The sequence below is a fragment of the Pteropus alecto genome, unplaced genomic scaffold, assembly GCF_000325575.1.
Source record: "Pteropus alecto unplaced genomic scaffold, ASM32557v1 scaffold78, whole genome shotgun sequence".
Lineage (NCBI taxonomy): Eukaryota > Metazoa > Chordata > Mammalia > Chiroptera > Pteropodidae > Pteropus > Pteropus alecto.
In genome coordinates, this window is record NW_006443124.1 from 7,702,769 (window position 1) to 7,717,432 (window position 14,664).

Sequence of the window (14,664 nt, forward strand, 5' to 3'; positions counted from 1 at the left end):
TACCCTTTCAATCTATCTATATAACCGTCCCCACTCACTTGTTTGGGGTCCTGCCATCTCATCAAAAGACTGAGCTTTTTGCAAGTGCTACACATGTCTTTTGCAAGTGCTCTCTTTGTCCCCAGGGCTGACCTGGCTTCAGATCTGCTTTTGTCTGTACATCTCAAGAAGTTACCCAGGTATCTACATATCAGCATCAGATGCCTGGACCTCACACAGCCTTGTAAGTTTGTATCAAGCCATGGCTGTCTCAGAGTCACGGGGGCTCTTGTTTTGTCCTCAAGAAAGAGTACAAAAGGAGAAGGGGTCTTCATGAATGACGAGACTTAGACATTTCTGGGCATGGGTTGAGCAGTGGGACCATTAGCTCACACTTGCCTCACGGGGCAGAATGGTCACAAGGTCAGCCTCATGGGGCACCTGATCTAGCCAGCTTACCTTTCATCAGGTTCTAGGAGAAATGAGACGAGACCCGTTTGCGGGGAAAACTGTAATCAAAAGGAAGGAAAAATGACGGACTTTGTCCAGCCCTCGCCAGTTTCACAACTCAGCTCCATCGGAGAATGAACTCTTGCAAGGGCATTTTATTACTTAAATGTATTTTTCACAGAGGTGATGCCAAGCAAAGAAAATCCTCTTTGAGTTATATCGCTTTTTCGTTTAGCACTACAGGGTCTTTCATCTCTAAGCAGTAAAATCAGGCAGTAATTCAAAGTTTAAGTTACTGTTTCCTTTTAAAAATATCACCTTAATCTTGCTGCATTTGGTCAAAAGTCTGCTTTGACATTTTTGGTCACCTTTATCGACACCTTCATTTTTATTGGCGCTTATGAACATATGCAGGCTTTATTCAGAAAGGCATTTGGGGTTTATTTTCTAGAGAAAGTAGAGGGGAGAGAGGAGGAAATTGGGCTGAAGAGCAGACATAAAGTGGAACTGAACGGCTGGTGATGGTTATCTCATATCAGGCCGTGGCGAGATGTTAATGACGTTTTTTGACCTTGTGAAATGTTAGCTTTGGAAAAGAGTTGGTGGAGAGCTTAGCTGGCATCTGTTTTCTCATTTTTCAGAACGTCAGGGGCTGCTGGAGAGCAACATGGGCTCTATCGCTCTGGAAATCTGCTGCTACTCTTTCTGTGTCGGTACTTCCTCCTCCTCGTCTGTGGAATCTCCATATTTAAGGGAAGAGAGGAGGGTTTTATGCAGAGGCTCTGAGAGGTCACCACTTCAGAAAACAAGAATCAGGAGCTTGTCTCTACAGCCTGTTAGCGATGACAAATGTGGATGACAGGAAAGAGACCCCGTGAGTCCCCTGAGACATGCTTTGGGACAGGAGGCAGCAAGCCCTCCTGCTGAGGGGATCATCACTGACTTCATCATTGTCTGAGCTTTAAGTACCTGGGAAACCTTAGGAGGTCAGACAATTCGTTTGAAGCCACAGAAGGGACCTTTGCTAGGTTACTTTGCAGAGGTTATGGGTTCGAGGTGGACTTCTGTTTGCTCTGAGCTTCCTTTTCTTGAGTGATATGGTCATCTTATCCCCAGCCATTTGGTGGCTGTGAAGTGCTCTCTCTGCTGTAGGCACTTAGAATGTCTTTGGTTTTCTTCCCTCGTTTCTCCAAGAAACTCATTCTTGCTTTGGCAATAGATCTGACGGTGCTTCTAGGGGCTCGTTTTCTATCTCATTCATTTATTCTTTCATTGAATAAATAATGGTACCCACTATGTGCCCGGCACTGTTCTGGGCGCCTGAGATGCATCAGTGAATGAAAAGACCAAGCTCCCTGCCCTCATGGAGCCTGTGTTCCAGTGGGATCATGATTGTGGCCCTACTGGACACCTGGAAAGGATGCCACCTCCTCTGCCTTGCCAGGTATAGAATGATATAATCCTAAGGGCACGTGACCTTGGCACAGTTCATGGAGGACACCCCATGGTTTGTGCGTCTTGACTTTCTTTGTAAGATACAGTTCTTGTGGGCACCACGGGCTGACCAGGAGGACCACTGTGTGAGCTTGGTAAACATCTTGACATAGGGCCATGTAATGGGACCTTAAGAATACAGTCTTTAGAGTCAGATAGCCTGGGTTTGAATCTTGGCTCTGCAGCTTAGAGCTGGCTTTCATTGGGCAAACAACGTTTCTGAGCCTTAGTTTCTTCATATGTAAGACGGCTGTTGCTTTAGTTCTTATGGTGTAGAGGCTGGGGCGAAAATTAAAGGAGAACATGTAGTAAATCTTTTAGCAATGTGCTTTCTTCCATGACAACTAATTGTAGTGAACAATTACATATGTGTGTGTATGTGTGTGTGTGTGTATGTGTATGATGTGTGTATATATACACATATATAGGTATATATACATATATACATATGACTTTATAACCATATATATAGTTGAGACTTTGTAAGCCATTTCTTCTGGCACCGTAGAGGATACAAGTATACTTAGTACCTTTACTCCGAAGAATATGCAGATGTGTTACACAAAAGCCCTGAAGTCCTGCAGCTCCATTATAAATGGAGAGGACAAGAGGAAAAAGAGGAGTGGACACGGGACAGTGGCAGTTGAGAGGTGTGGGCTGGAAATGTCTGGAGCCTGGCTGGTCTCCAGGAGCAGGAGTGGTCAGGGGGTGTCCCAGGGGAGCATGGCCTGTGTCAGGGGTCTTGGGATAGGAACAGTGACAGACTTTCAGGTGAGGGGAATGTCAGAGCGAAGCAAGGACTGGGGAGGAGGGCGGAGAGCAGCTGCGGAGGGAGGGGAGAAGCACAGTCAGGACCAGAGGTGGCGGGCCTCAAAGACGAGGACTTGAGCTTTCCTCTGGGCAGGGAGGAAAATGAGAGCACTGGGGCATCTTTGGTCTGGCTCTGAATAAGCAGGGAGAATCACACCAGGTAGGAAGAGGACCATCCAGGCTTCGCATCTGGTAGACTGTGACTCCGGATGCCACTCACGGGGCCAAGGAGTATCAAAGTCTGGAGTTGTGTGGTGAGAGATGACTTAATCAGGTGGAGATGAAGACCCTAGAGCCTGTGCAGACTTGCTCAACAGGCAGTGAGATGGGTGGGACTGCCGTCCATCCCTTCGTCTGCCCAACCATCTGTTAATCGATCAACATTTATTTAGTGCCCGCTGATTTTTAGATGCTTTGCTAAGCACTGAGGCCAGACAAGTGAATTAAAACATCGTGTTTGCGGAGCTCCCTACAGACAGGCAAGAAGGCAGTCATTGCAATACAGGGCAAGTGCTGGGGTTGAGGTGAGCACAGGTGCTTGGAGCTTTCCACACCTACCACAGACAGAGCAAGGTGTCCAGAAGGAGGGGCCCAAGGTGGAGCATGTGTCATTGCTTGGGGGTCTGTACTCTGGAGCAGAGGGGTCACACGTTTGAGAGAGAAGCCAAGGGATGAGGGTGGAGGGTTATGTGGGCCATAGATCACCAGAGGCCTTTTCGGCTGGCTTCAGAACCTTTATTTTTTATCTGAAGATGACAGGGAACAAGGAATGGGTGTAAACTGGGGCGGAGTATCACATACAAATTTGCATTTTACAAAGATCAGTCGGGTGTGGAGAGGCTGTTGGAGCAAGGGAAGAACGAAGGCGGGACTGGGAGGACTAGAGGGAGGGACTCAGGTGCATTGTCTGCCAGGTGCCAGGATACCGCCAGGCACTAGGGGTCTCTCGTCCATTCTGTCCTCCTGACAGCTGCAGGAAGGGTTATCTTTATTTAGTGATAAGTGAAGGAAGGCTTGTGCAGGGTATGCATATTGCTCAGAGTTTCACCTCTCGTAAGCAGTGGAGCTGAGTGTCAGGTAGCCTTGTGGTTTTACAGGGAGAGAGGCAGACAGAGCCTGGGCAGATCGTCTCTCTCCTTCCACCATCGCAGCTGGCAAAGTGAGGGTCACGATACAAATTAGGTGCCTCCTCAGATTGCCAGCCACCTCCTGTGCATCCTGTCCTTGGGAGAAACTGCCCCAGCTCTCTGTGGAGGGGATGTGGGCAATATGGAGAGGTGCCTTCCAGTGCGGTGGGAGGGCCCCCAAAGAAGCCGGGACAGCTGTAGAGACAGGTGTCCCAAGGGCATTTATGGTGGCAGAGACATTTTTATTTTAAGCAGGTGCCAGCACGTCAGAACATTCTCTTCCTTTCTTCTTTAGCTGCCTGAGCCCACACACCCAGACTGGGCGAGAGATAGCAAAGGCACCTGCTTCTCGTGCCTCCCCAGGGCTCTCCTGGAGGGTTTCTGCTTTTTCTTCCACTTGAAGCACCTCTGCCATTCTCTTCCTTGTATTTCTTCTCACTTTCTTCCCTCCCCCTCTTCTGTCCTACCTCCTCTACTGCTTTCTTCCTCTTTCTTCTGTCATTCTTTCCTTCCTTCCTTCCTTCTTCCTTACCGTTTCCCTGCCCACCCCCACCTGTAAAATGGAACTGGTAGTCTCTAACCTCTTGAAATTGCTGGGAAGATGATGAATTAATTTCAGCAAATCCTTTTCTACTCATTTTTGTGATGCAGGCTCATGTCTGGCCCTGGGGGATGTGAGCATGGACAGCGTCCAATTCTTGCTCCTAAGGAGCTTACCACAGGTAGGAGTCAAGTTCAGACACCCGATGCTCTTCTTTGAGGCTTTGGCTGGGCCATTCTGGACTGCCAGCGCCTGAGAATGCTTTGCTCAGGAGACCCCATTATGATCCTCGACAGTTACTCTGTTAGCCAGGAGTGGAGGAGGTAAAGCTGGGTGCCATCAGCTTCCGGAACACAGAGGGAAGGGGCCCACATCATCTTAACCAGGTCTGTTGGCTAATCAGCTTGACTTCTGTAAGTGGTCTGAGCTATCTGCAACAATTTGAAGTACCTTCGAATAACATTATCATGAGTGCAGTTGACAAGCAAGGGTTTCATAATTTAGGGAGATAGGCCAGCCGGCTTCATTTTTCTGCTGTAGCTCAGCATCGAGGCAGCCTCCAGCAGGGGCCTCCCTTCCCTTCTCCATCTCCCAGCTCCGTCATCATTTTCTTTCCTCCCTGTCCTCTGCCTCTTCATTCAGCCATCCATCCAGGGATGCCCAGAAAGGCTTTGCTTAGGAGTCTGTGAGTCACCACGTGGCAGTGGACTAGGAAGAAACTGAATGACCTACATTCAAAATGAAATCTATCATTTCCTGTCCTTGTGTCCTTGAGGCATTCATTTGCCTTCTTGAGGGTTTGCTTCTTAATCTGTAAAATGAACCTACCAGCACCACAAAGGCAGGAAACCCCTGAGGTCTTCCTGGAGGGGGAACTAGAGCCAGACAAGGAAGCAGGAAGATCTGACTGCTGTCCTCACATCCAGGTGTCCTTTAAGTGGCATACTGCTTCACTGCCACGTAAATCGGTTCCGTTTCTACTTGGATTCCCTTTCCTGCAGGGCTGGAAGGAAGCCTGACATCCATACTCTTGTGAGTTTTGCCTCCTTGCTGGGGTCCTGACAAGGGTCTGAGCTCTTATTAGTAGTCAGACACAGAGATGGGGTGGAGGCGCTGGCCTGCCGGTCACCTCTGCACACATGCCCTTGCTTTTATTCACTCATTCCTTTACTCAGTGCATTTTTATTGAGTGCCTACTATGTGCCAGGTGCTGTTCTAGGTACTTTGGATATAGCAATGAACAAAACAAAGATCTCTTTTGTCATGGAACTCAAGTTCTTCAAGGAAGACATAAAAAAGCAAAATAAAACAGTGTAAGAGGATCATTTTTAAAAGAGTTAAAAAGAGAGACGCTTTCAATGAGCAGGTGGACATTCGAGCCAAAGACCTGAAGAAGATGGGGTGGGGGCAGGGAGGGACATTTAAGTGTCCCTGTCTCCAGGGCCTCTTTGGGTCTGGGACTCTCCGATGCATCCAGGCCATGCCTGGTGAGGCTGTACATAGTCCTCCCTCTCCTGATGCATACCTGGCAGTCTTCCCTCCTTGGGTTTGTGAGTCTGCAATGTCCCCAGGAGGCTGACAGGGCCTGGGAACTCCAAGTCTCCCTTATCCGTGCTGTCTTCCAAATCTCAGATAGAGGACAACTCCCATAGAAATAGGAAGTTTCAAAATGCTATCCAGCCTTACGAGCAGAGCGGATAGCAGGGCAAGGTCCCAGAAGTGAGAAGCAGTGTGAATAGGGTGAGGAAGCCCAGGTGCGTGATGATGGGGAGCATATAGCATGGACAGGGCCGGGTATGGGGAGTCGGGGAGGGCTTTTGCGGGGGAGCAGACACCTATGGGGCAGCTCCTTTCACTGAGGCCCCATCACCGTTGGATGCATCTCATGGAGGGCTCCACAAATCAAATGAAGGAGGAGTTGGCTCAGAGTTGGCTCGGTAACTTGTCATGGGAACTCCTGCTTTAGGGGAAATAGTGTCTCTGCCTTAGGCTCCCTCACATGGACTGGCTACTCTCCTTCGATATTTCATGTGCAGGGCTCTCCACTGGTTTTGTTAAGCAGGTTAAAGTTTATGCAACCTCGCCTCTAAAGACTGGACTGAAATTCGACTCTTTGTTTGCAGAAAAAGGATTTGCTACATCCTTGACAAGATAAACAAGGTCTTTAGAAATTACTTAAGAGAATGACCTGAGACAAAATGCCTAGTTTCCTCCAGCCTCAGTTTCTCCAGATGCAATTTGAAAGACTGTCTTTTCAAGGTCTGAAATGCTGCAATTCAGTGGGCCTCTGTTTAGCTTTCTCATTGCACGTTGCTTGCTTACGTCAATTAAGAGACTTTGTGCTTCAGGAAAACACCAATCATCTAACAAATCCTTGCTGAAGGGTTCCTCCGTGCAACTCTAGGCCAGGTCCTGCAGACGATGATGAACAACATCCTCACTGCCCTCCAAGGGCGCACCCTCCAGCCGGGAGAGGCAGGGACCAAAGTCATTGCCGTAGATGGGGTGGCCAGAGCGCCGTAGACAGAGAAGTTCAGGGGAGCAAATAGGAGTGGCTCTGGGAAGAATTTTCCTAGCACCCCTGGGCAAAGCAAGTTACATTTATTGTTCTCTAGCTATTGGTTTAATAATTAAGTATATGGAAGCATTTAAAGAATAATGTGATGAATACTTGTATAACTATCACAGAGATTTAGCAGTTGTTGCCACTGTATAGTGTTTGCACTCTCTCTCTCTGTGTGCACATACATAGGTTTTGTCGTTTGTTTGTTTTGTTTTGTTTTTGTTTTTTTGCCTGAATCATTTAGAAATAATTTGCAGACACTGTGGCACCTCACCCCCAAGGAAATGGGCATTCTCACACAGCCACCTTAGTAGATATTATTATACCCACGAGAACAATGATTCAGTATCACCTAACATACAGCCCACGTTAAAATCACAATTTTCCCCAGAATGTATTTTATAGCTTTGTATATTTTTTTTCAAGATCCAGTCAAGTCTCACCCATTACATTTGTTTCACCTATTTCATTTCTTCTCATCTAGAATAATGACCCACTCACCCCAGGGTTTTTGTGTATTTGGGGGGAGTTTGGGTAGTTATCTTATAAAATGTCCTCAATTTTGAATTTGTTTCCTAATGAATAGATTCAGATTAGGCATTTTTGGCACCCAATGTCACCTAGGTGCTATTGCACACTTTTGTAGCCCATCACGAGGTACAAGCTAGCACTAAATTGGACCCTTGGGCCCTTTGTTAAGGGGTAACTGCCATAGGTGTATTTTTGAAAATGTACATTTTCCTATCTTAATAACTAGGTATTCTGTGGGGTGACACTTTCAGACTGTGCTAATGATCTGTTCCCCAATAACTTTCACTCAGTATTTTTAGTAAACATCAAATGATCCTTTCCTGACTCAGTTATTACATGGGGAGTTGCAAAATGATGATTTTCTAATTCTAGCATTCTTTCTAAATTTGTTTAGCTGACATTCTTCTATAAAGAAGAGCTTTTCCTGTTTTACATTTTTAGCAATTTGGTTTTAAAGTTTAAGGTTCTGCCTTCTTTGGAACTCTTACCTCAGAAATGTGTGTGTGTGTGTGTGTGTGTGTGTGTGTGTGTGTGTAGAATGTTGTTTCCATCTCCCATGAGAGAGAGTGAGAGAGAGAGACAGACAGACAGACAGACAGACAGACAGACAGACAGAGACAGACAGAGAGAGAGAGAGACAGAGAGAGAGACCGAGTGACACACTTCTCGAGAAGGCTGACCCTTCAGTTGAGATGACCCATTCCACTCACTCCTCCTTGCTCACGCCCCTCCAGCCACACTGACTTCCTTGCTGTCTCTCAAGTACAGTCAGCATCTGCACATCCCTTTGCCTGGAACCCCCTCCCCCAAGTAGCTGTATGGCTCTCTTTATTCTTTCCTCTCGTATTTCGCCCAGACATCATCTTACCAGATTTCCTGGTCACTACCTAATCATTCTCTATCTCCTACCCTCCTTCATGCTTCTCCACATCAGCACCTGCCATATCAATTGCATGAGAACAGGGCCTTTGTCCTGTTATTCTTTCATAGCCTAGAACACGGCCTGGCCCATAGTGGATGCTCAGTAAATAAGGAAAATATGTATAAATGCACGTTTGGTAAAGCTCTGAATTGAGAACAAAGTCTTTCTCTGCATGGCTCCTTCCAGATGACCACTGAGACTCTCCAGCTCTGGGCAGAGATGGACGGCTGGCTTGTCCTTCCATTCACCAGGGATAACATGCAGTCAGCAGGCACATGCTTCACGCCCAATTACTAAAGCCAGCAGAGCTGTGAGATTATCCCCCCCTTCTTTGACATGATTTTAGGGGAATAAAAACAAATCAGAATTCATCAACTGTGAACACAATTGTCAACTGTGAACTGTCAACAGTCTGGTTTAAAAATAGATGATAGGTTGATGAAAAACAGCGGAGAAAGCAATTTAAATAAAATGTTAAAAATAATACCCAAAGCATGCAAGGCAAAGCGAAGAGTGTGGAGAGCTGGAGAATTGTACTCAGTGGAGACCTGCGTGAGCAGTGAACCAGACAGAGGCTATTAGTTTTGCTTTACAAATCATAGAAGAGAAAGATTTACCGGCCATTTGCAGAACATGCGCTCATTCTGACGCGTTGGTGTGTTATACAAAGTGGAAGAAGAGATTGGTTGGGAAATCTGCTGGCACATATATTTTTAAGTAGGTCAACATTTTGAATATTTCTCCCCATTCGTGAAATCTTTGACTCTTTCTGTCTTCCCTGTTTCTGTGATGACTGGGGAAGGCATTTTTGTCACAGCAGGTCAAGGGATCTAGAAGCCTCGGGGCTTCATATTTATATTTGTGCTCGTATGAAATGGGTTTCAATGCAGTGTTTGAAAATCCTTAACTAATTTTCCACTTTCTCAACTCTCCTTCTTTAAATAGCATGGCTAATTATTTAACTGCTTTATCGTGAATCAATATAAAGGCTTGGGTTTTTCATATTTCCTCTTTGCTGAGCAGGAGTCACAGCTGGTATAATTTGGTCACATTCTTTATGTCCAATTGCTCTATATCCTGAGGCTGCCACTCCATGTTATTTACTTTCTTCCCGGGAGAACCGAGCCACCTTGGCACAAAGATCTGTGCTTTATAAACCTACGATAAGGCGCTTCCATTTCTTAGAGACTATCTCTTCTTAAAAATCTGGATGAAAGGTGTATTAGGTTGCTACAGCTGCTGTAACAAAGTTCCACAAACTGGGAGTTTTGAACAACAGGAATTTATCGTCTTCCAGTCCCGGAGGTAGAAGTCTGAAATCAAGTGTCGGCAGGGTCGGTTGGTTCTGAGGCTGTGAGGGAGAATTGGTCTCATGCCTCTCTTTAGCTTCTGGTGGCCTCAGATGTCCTTTGTAGATGGCCAAAAAATTCTCCGTTTCTCTCCACACTGTCGTCTTCCCTCTACTTCTGTCTCTGTGTCCAAACTCCCCTTCTTATAAGCACACCAGTCATATTGGAATAGGACCCGCCCTAATGAGCTCATTTTAACTTGACCATCTCTGTAAAGATACTATTTATTTGGGTTAAGAATCCAAAATATCTTTTATGAGGGATGTAATTCAATAGTCACACAAGGTGCAAAGCTTTTCCTTCTAGAGGGAGGAGGGAGCCAGAACAGGGGTGGTTCCTCTCCAGTTAGACCCACTTCCGATATTGGCTACAAGGTGGTGACCACATTCACATCTGAGTCTCTTTCCCACTCTGGTGGGGAGCTCCAGGGTGTGCCTTTAGCTTTGGCTATTTGTGAACTTTGAGTAATTGACTGGCTCTCTACTCTAAATCCAAAAAATTCGTTTTTACCTATGAGCTCTTCTTTTTTCATACCCCAAAGTTTTTATTCTAGTGAGAAGTTATGAGCATCCCCTTATCAGTTCCCAGGGATGTCATTTTGTAATTTCTTTTTTGCTTCTCCACCTCCAGGCTGCGGACTCTAAGAGGTAGGCTTCCAATGTGCCCTCTTTAACTCGGAGACACTGCTGTGACACAGGTCGACAAAGCCGGGCAGGCCACTGGTTGGCTGCCTGGAGAATCAGCACCTGCAGGGCAGGTGTGGAGGGGGCTGTTGAATGCTATCTGAGCAAGTCCTAACTGCAAAGAAATTATCATTTATAATTTTGCCAGTTTTTAATTCCTGCTTTGAGCACATTGTAGGAATGAAGGTGTGGGGATTCCGAACCCTTGTCATTTGGCCCTGAAGTGCAGTAGGGGAGCCAGCAATGGCCCTGAGGTGTTGAGGAGACACATTTCTCCCTCCGCACATCTCCCCAGGAGAATCCTTCCACTCTGCTACTCTGCTTTACCTGCCTCTTTCCCAGGGAAGGCTGCATATGTCCTGAGGGTGGGAGCCCGGTGTCCCTCGGGTCAGGTGCATATTGACTCGAGAAGCAGAATCACTGCATTGGAAAGGTGATGCTGGCCACCTCTTTTTCTCTTGGCTCTTGTTATCTTGACAACCTTATATTCAAGGGACAGCACACCTGCCTTGGGTCTTCAGAAGCTATAGATACACAGACCAGGGCACAGTTTTGCAAAGCCCTGGCAGCTCTGTGCATTCTTTCCACCTATGATTTGGGAGCAGGTGGCCAGGGCTTTCCTGGGCCTCTGTTCCTTGCAGGTCGGGAGAGGCAGCTGGAGGCGGCTGCTTGGTGGGAAGGTCCCAGTCTTGCTGCACAGCCCAGTCCAGCAAGAAGCCCTGTAGTCTGAATTTTCTAACCCCTCTGGGTAAAGTTGGTGTGGTGATTGCCTTTTGGCTTCTATATCTGCTCTTCTGTAGCAAGAACCTGGGGGAGAGAGGATGGGGTAAGAGACCAGGTGGGAAATTGATGAGTGGGACTTAGAAAAGTGCTATAGGAAGGGAGCGTATGAGTTGCAGGCTCTCAGGGTGCCGCTGCCTGGTGAGGATTCCAGTGCAGAGCCATGTGCCTTCCCCCTTTCCCAGAGGTGCCCACACACGCTCTCACTGACTCCCCCTAACAAGTGTCCCCAGGAGGTGTGGTTCTAGTTTAGTCATCACCTCTATAGAAGCCAATAAACTTTGTTTTATATTTTATCATAAAGTATTTGATACATACACATATATGTATTATTTATATAAGTTGCCAAGCCTAGTAACAAAACAAAAGCTTGAGAATCTAATACCCAACTTGTGAAATATGCCATTGCCAATTTTCACAGTGCTTTCCTGGGCTGATGTTGCCATCCTGCCTCCTCTCAAGGTAACCCCTATCCTGATGGTATTTGTCACACACACACCCTTTTAAACTAGCTTTTACCACATATGTATGTATCTCCACATAGCATGTTTTGAGCTTTATAATAAATGGAATTATAGTCCTTTGAGTTTCATTTAAGTGCCACATATTGTCTTAGAAGATAAAATGCAGATCTATGCCCTCAAAACATGAATTTTCACTGGTACAAGTAAATCTTGTTTTCTCCGATGGCACCTTCCTGAGCCAGGGAGGAGGCCTGGCTGCCTCCACAGATTTGCAAAAGTGACCGTGCAGGAGACAGGCACTGGGACCAGCCAAGGAAGCCAAGTAACTAGAATGGCCATTCACAGGGGCTCCTAGGCAAGTCTCCCCAGGACACTGGTGTTCTGGGCATCCAGGAAGCAGACGGACTAGATTCTGACTCCACTGACAGACTAGGGTGAGCAAGGAGGCTGAAAGGCAGCATGCCGAATGTGGAGTTCAAAGTGCAGGCTCAGGGAGTGGATGTCGGTCAAGGATGGTTCACCACAAGCATCTAATATACTAAGCTCCAGCACCTGCATCCTTGTGCAGCCAGGTGAGTCCGTCCTGGTGCCCAAACAGAGGTTTAGAGCAGCAGAGGAAACAGCACCACCTTTCCTCTGCCTTTATCATTCAGCTGCTATTTCCTGAACAACTACTGTGTGCCAAGTGTGTGTGTGTGTGTGTGTGTGTGTGAGAGAGAGAGGGGGTGGGGTGGGAGAGGGGAGAGGGGAGAGGTTGAGATTGTGCCAGGACCAAGACAGTTACCAAGACCTTTTCCAGCTATTAAGTACTTCACGGTCCAGTAGGAAGTCGGTTGTTCTATCAGTCAGTTTTTGCTAAATTATGCTGTGGTAACAAGTGATCCCAAACATCAGTGGCTCACAAGAGCAAACATTAATTCCTTGCGCGTGTTGCCTGTTAGCTGTGGCTTAGCTTCAGCTCTGTTGCCTGTCCTCTGCCTTCTGGGTCCCCAGCAGGAGGATCAGCCCTTATCTGACACATGTCATTTTCATGGTAGAAGGAAGAGCAGGAGAGGTAATGAAACCAGGCAGTGGTTCTTAAAACATCTGCTCAAACCTGGCTTGCGTCACTCCTCATAATCCCCTGAGAGTGAATCAGGTAGTCAGGACTGAGGCCACCAGGGAAGGGAAGTCCAGTTGCCAGAGGGCCGTGCTGTGCTGTAGGACACAGGGCAGTGAGCAAAGTGCAGATTCTTCTTTCAGGGAGGCCAGAGATGTTTGGGAGAAGTATTACAGTCTATCACAGAGAGAAATAGGCAATGACAGTAGCAGTATGATAAGGCTTTATGGTAAGTAAATGTAATAAGTTTTGACTTTATAAAATAAATTTTTATATAAAAATATATAGTTTCCCCTAAATTAGCTTTAGGGATTCTGTCGACAGGATCGTTTGGGAACCACTAGTCTGAAACTGATGGTTGTTCCAGAGAGCTGGCCCCGGGGAGAAGGAGGAGGCGAGGCTGGCCGCAGTGTCTTCACGCTGGCCCCCGGCACGTGGACACACGCCGTGCTATTTAAAACAAAGCCACTTCGTGTGGCAACTCACCTGCCACCTTCCAGCATTCCTGTTGGCTTTTCTTTCGTCCGTTGGGGCTGTCTCCAGGTCTGTCCGTCCCCACAGATCTCTTTCCTGCTGCCTCCCCACACAGGTACACATCTCGTCTCACCTCCGTCACATCCACACGGCATTCGTTTTTGCTTCCTCGTTAAGTCAGTCAGTGTTTGAGGCCTGGACCACAGCTTCCCCTACACCTCCTGCCACCATACCTCCTGCTACCACACCGGGCATATATCGGACCCCTGACAAACATGTACAAAAGGGAGTTTTGCATGAAGAGGAAGCTGGCACCCTAGAGGCCTGTCTGTCGCTCTGTCTCTGCAAGGGTGGGCAGTGGCTGTGTGGTGATAGTTGGAGTTACACAAGCGTGACTTTGGTGCATTTAAGACCAGGTGAAAAGCTCTCTCTCCCTTGGTTTGTACTCGCTATGGGGCCCAAATAGCTTGTCCTCTCACAATGAGCCTTTTCATCTGTACTCGTGTGGCTGCCTTTGCGAACGCTGGTGGCCTTTTCCAAAGATACGCATTAGTGTTTTCCAAGGGCAAGGGCCGTATCGCCTCTTTTCTTTCTGTTGAAAGATTCCCCATGGCACCTGATAAGAGCTGCACACACAGGGGGTAAAATTTGCCTATCGCCTCTTCCTTTGAAACTGCACCGGATACAGACATGGTCCTGGACCCATGGGCCTTCGCAGAAGACTGATTACACATAGGCCTTGATTTTGATAATTTTATATTAAAAAAGGAGTGAACTCTCAGACAACCCAGACTCAGGCCAATAGTAACACATAGTAGAGTGCAGGCTGGCTGTTCTCTCAAGCCTGCCCACGTGACACAGACAGTGACACGGGACCATGAAGTCCTTAGCCTTGGAGTCAGACGTGGCCATAAATTCTGGCTCCACCCCTTATGAGCTTCATGATCTTCCACACATTATTTCACTTCTCCAAGTCTCTGTTTGTTTTTCCATAGCGAAGGAATAATAAAATGACTACTAATTGTCGTGGCCTTTTGCACCTATGAGTAACATCCCTCTTTCCTGCTTGTGTACTGAATCAGTTGACACTTAAGAGTAAAGAGCTGGCGGAAAGTGACCCAGACACTAGCATTGTTACTGAGGGGGGGTTGACAAGAGGATAAGTGGCTTTGGGCTTCAGTAGTGAATCTGAGAGTTAGGTGGATGCTCCCACCAGTCACAGGACTAGTTAGACAACCACAGGGGGTATCCTCCGGGGGTAAAGACTGTGTACACTCAGGTTGTAGACGTTGAAGCAAAAGCCCTCACTCCTCGCTTGTTCCCAAGGGGAAGCACCGGGCCTCACACATCCCAGCCAAACTTACTAGATAGATAGATACTCTTTTCCCCGGGAAGAGC

General features: G+C 47.1%; 1 protein-coding gene across 2 annotated transcripts in view; it reads left to right on the top strand.

The window, feature by feature from the left end:
* The window catches only part of SPOCK1 (SPARC (osteonectin), cwcv and kazal like domains proteoglycan 1), a 456,569-nt gene that overhangs the window by 363,817 nt on the left and 78,088 nt on the right, over positions 1 to 14,664 (top strand). The gene's annotated exons all lie outside the window — the stretch shown is intronic.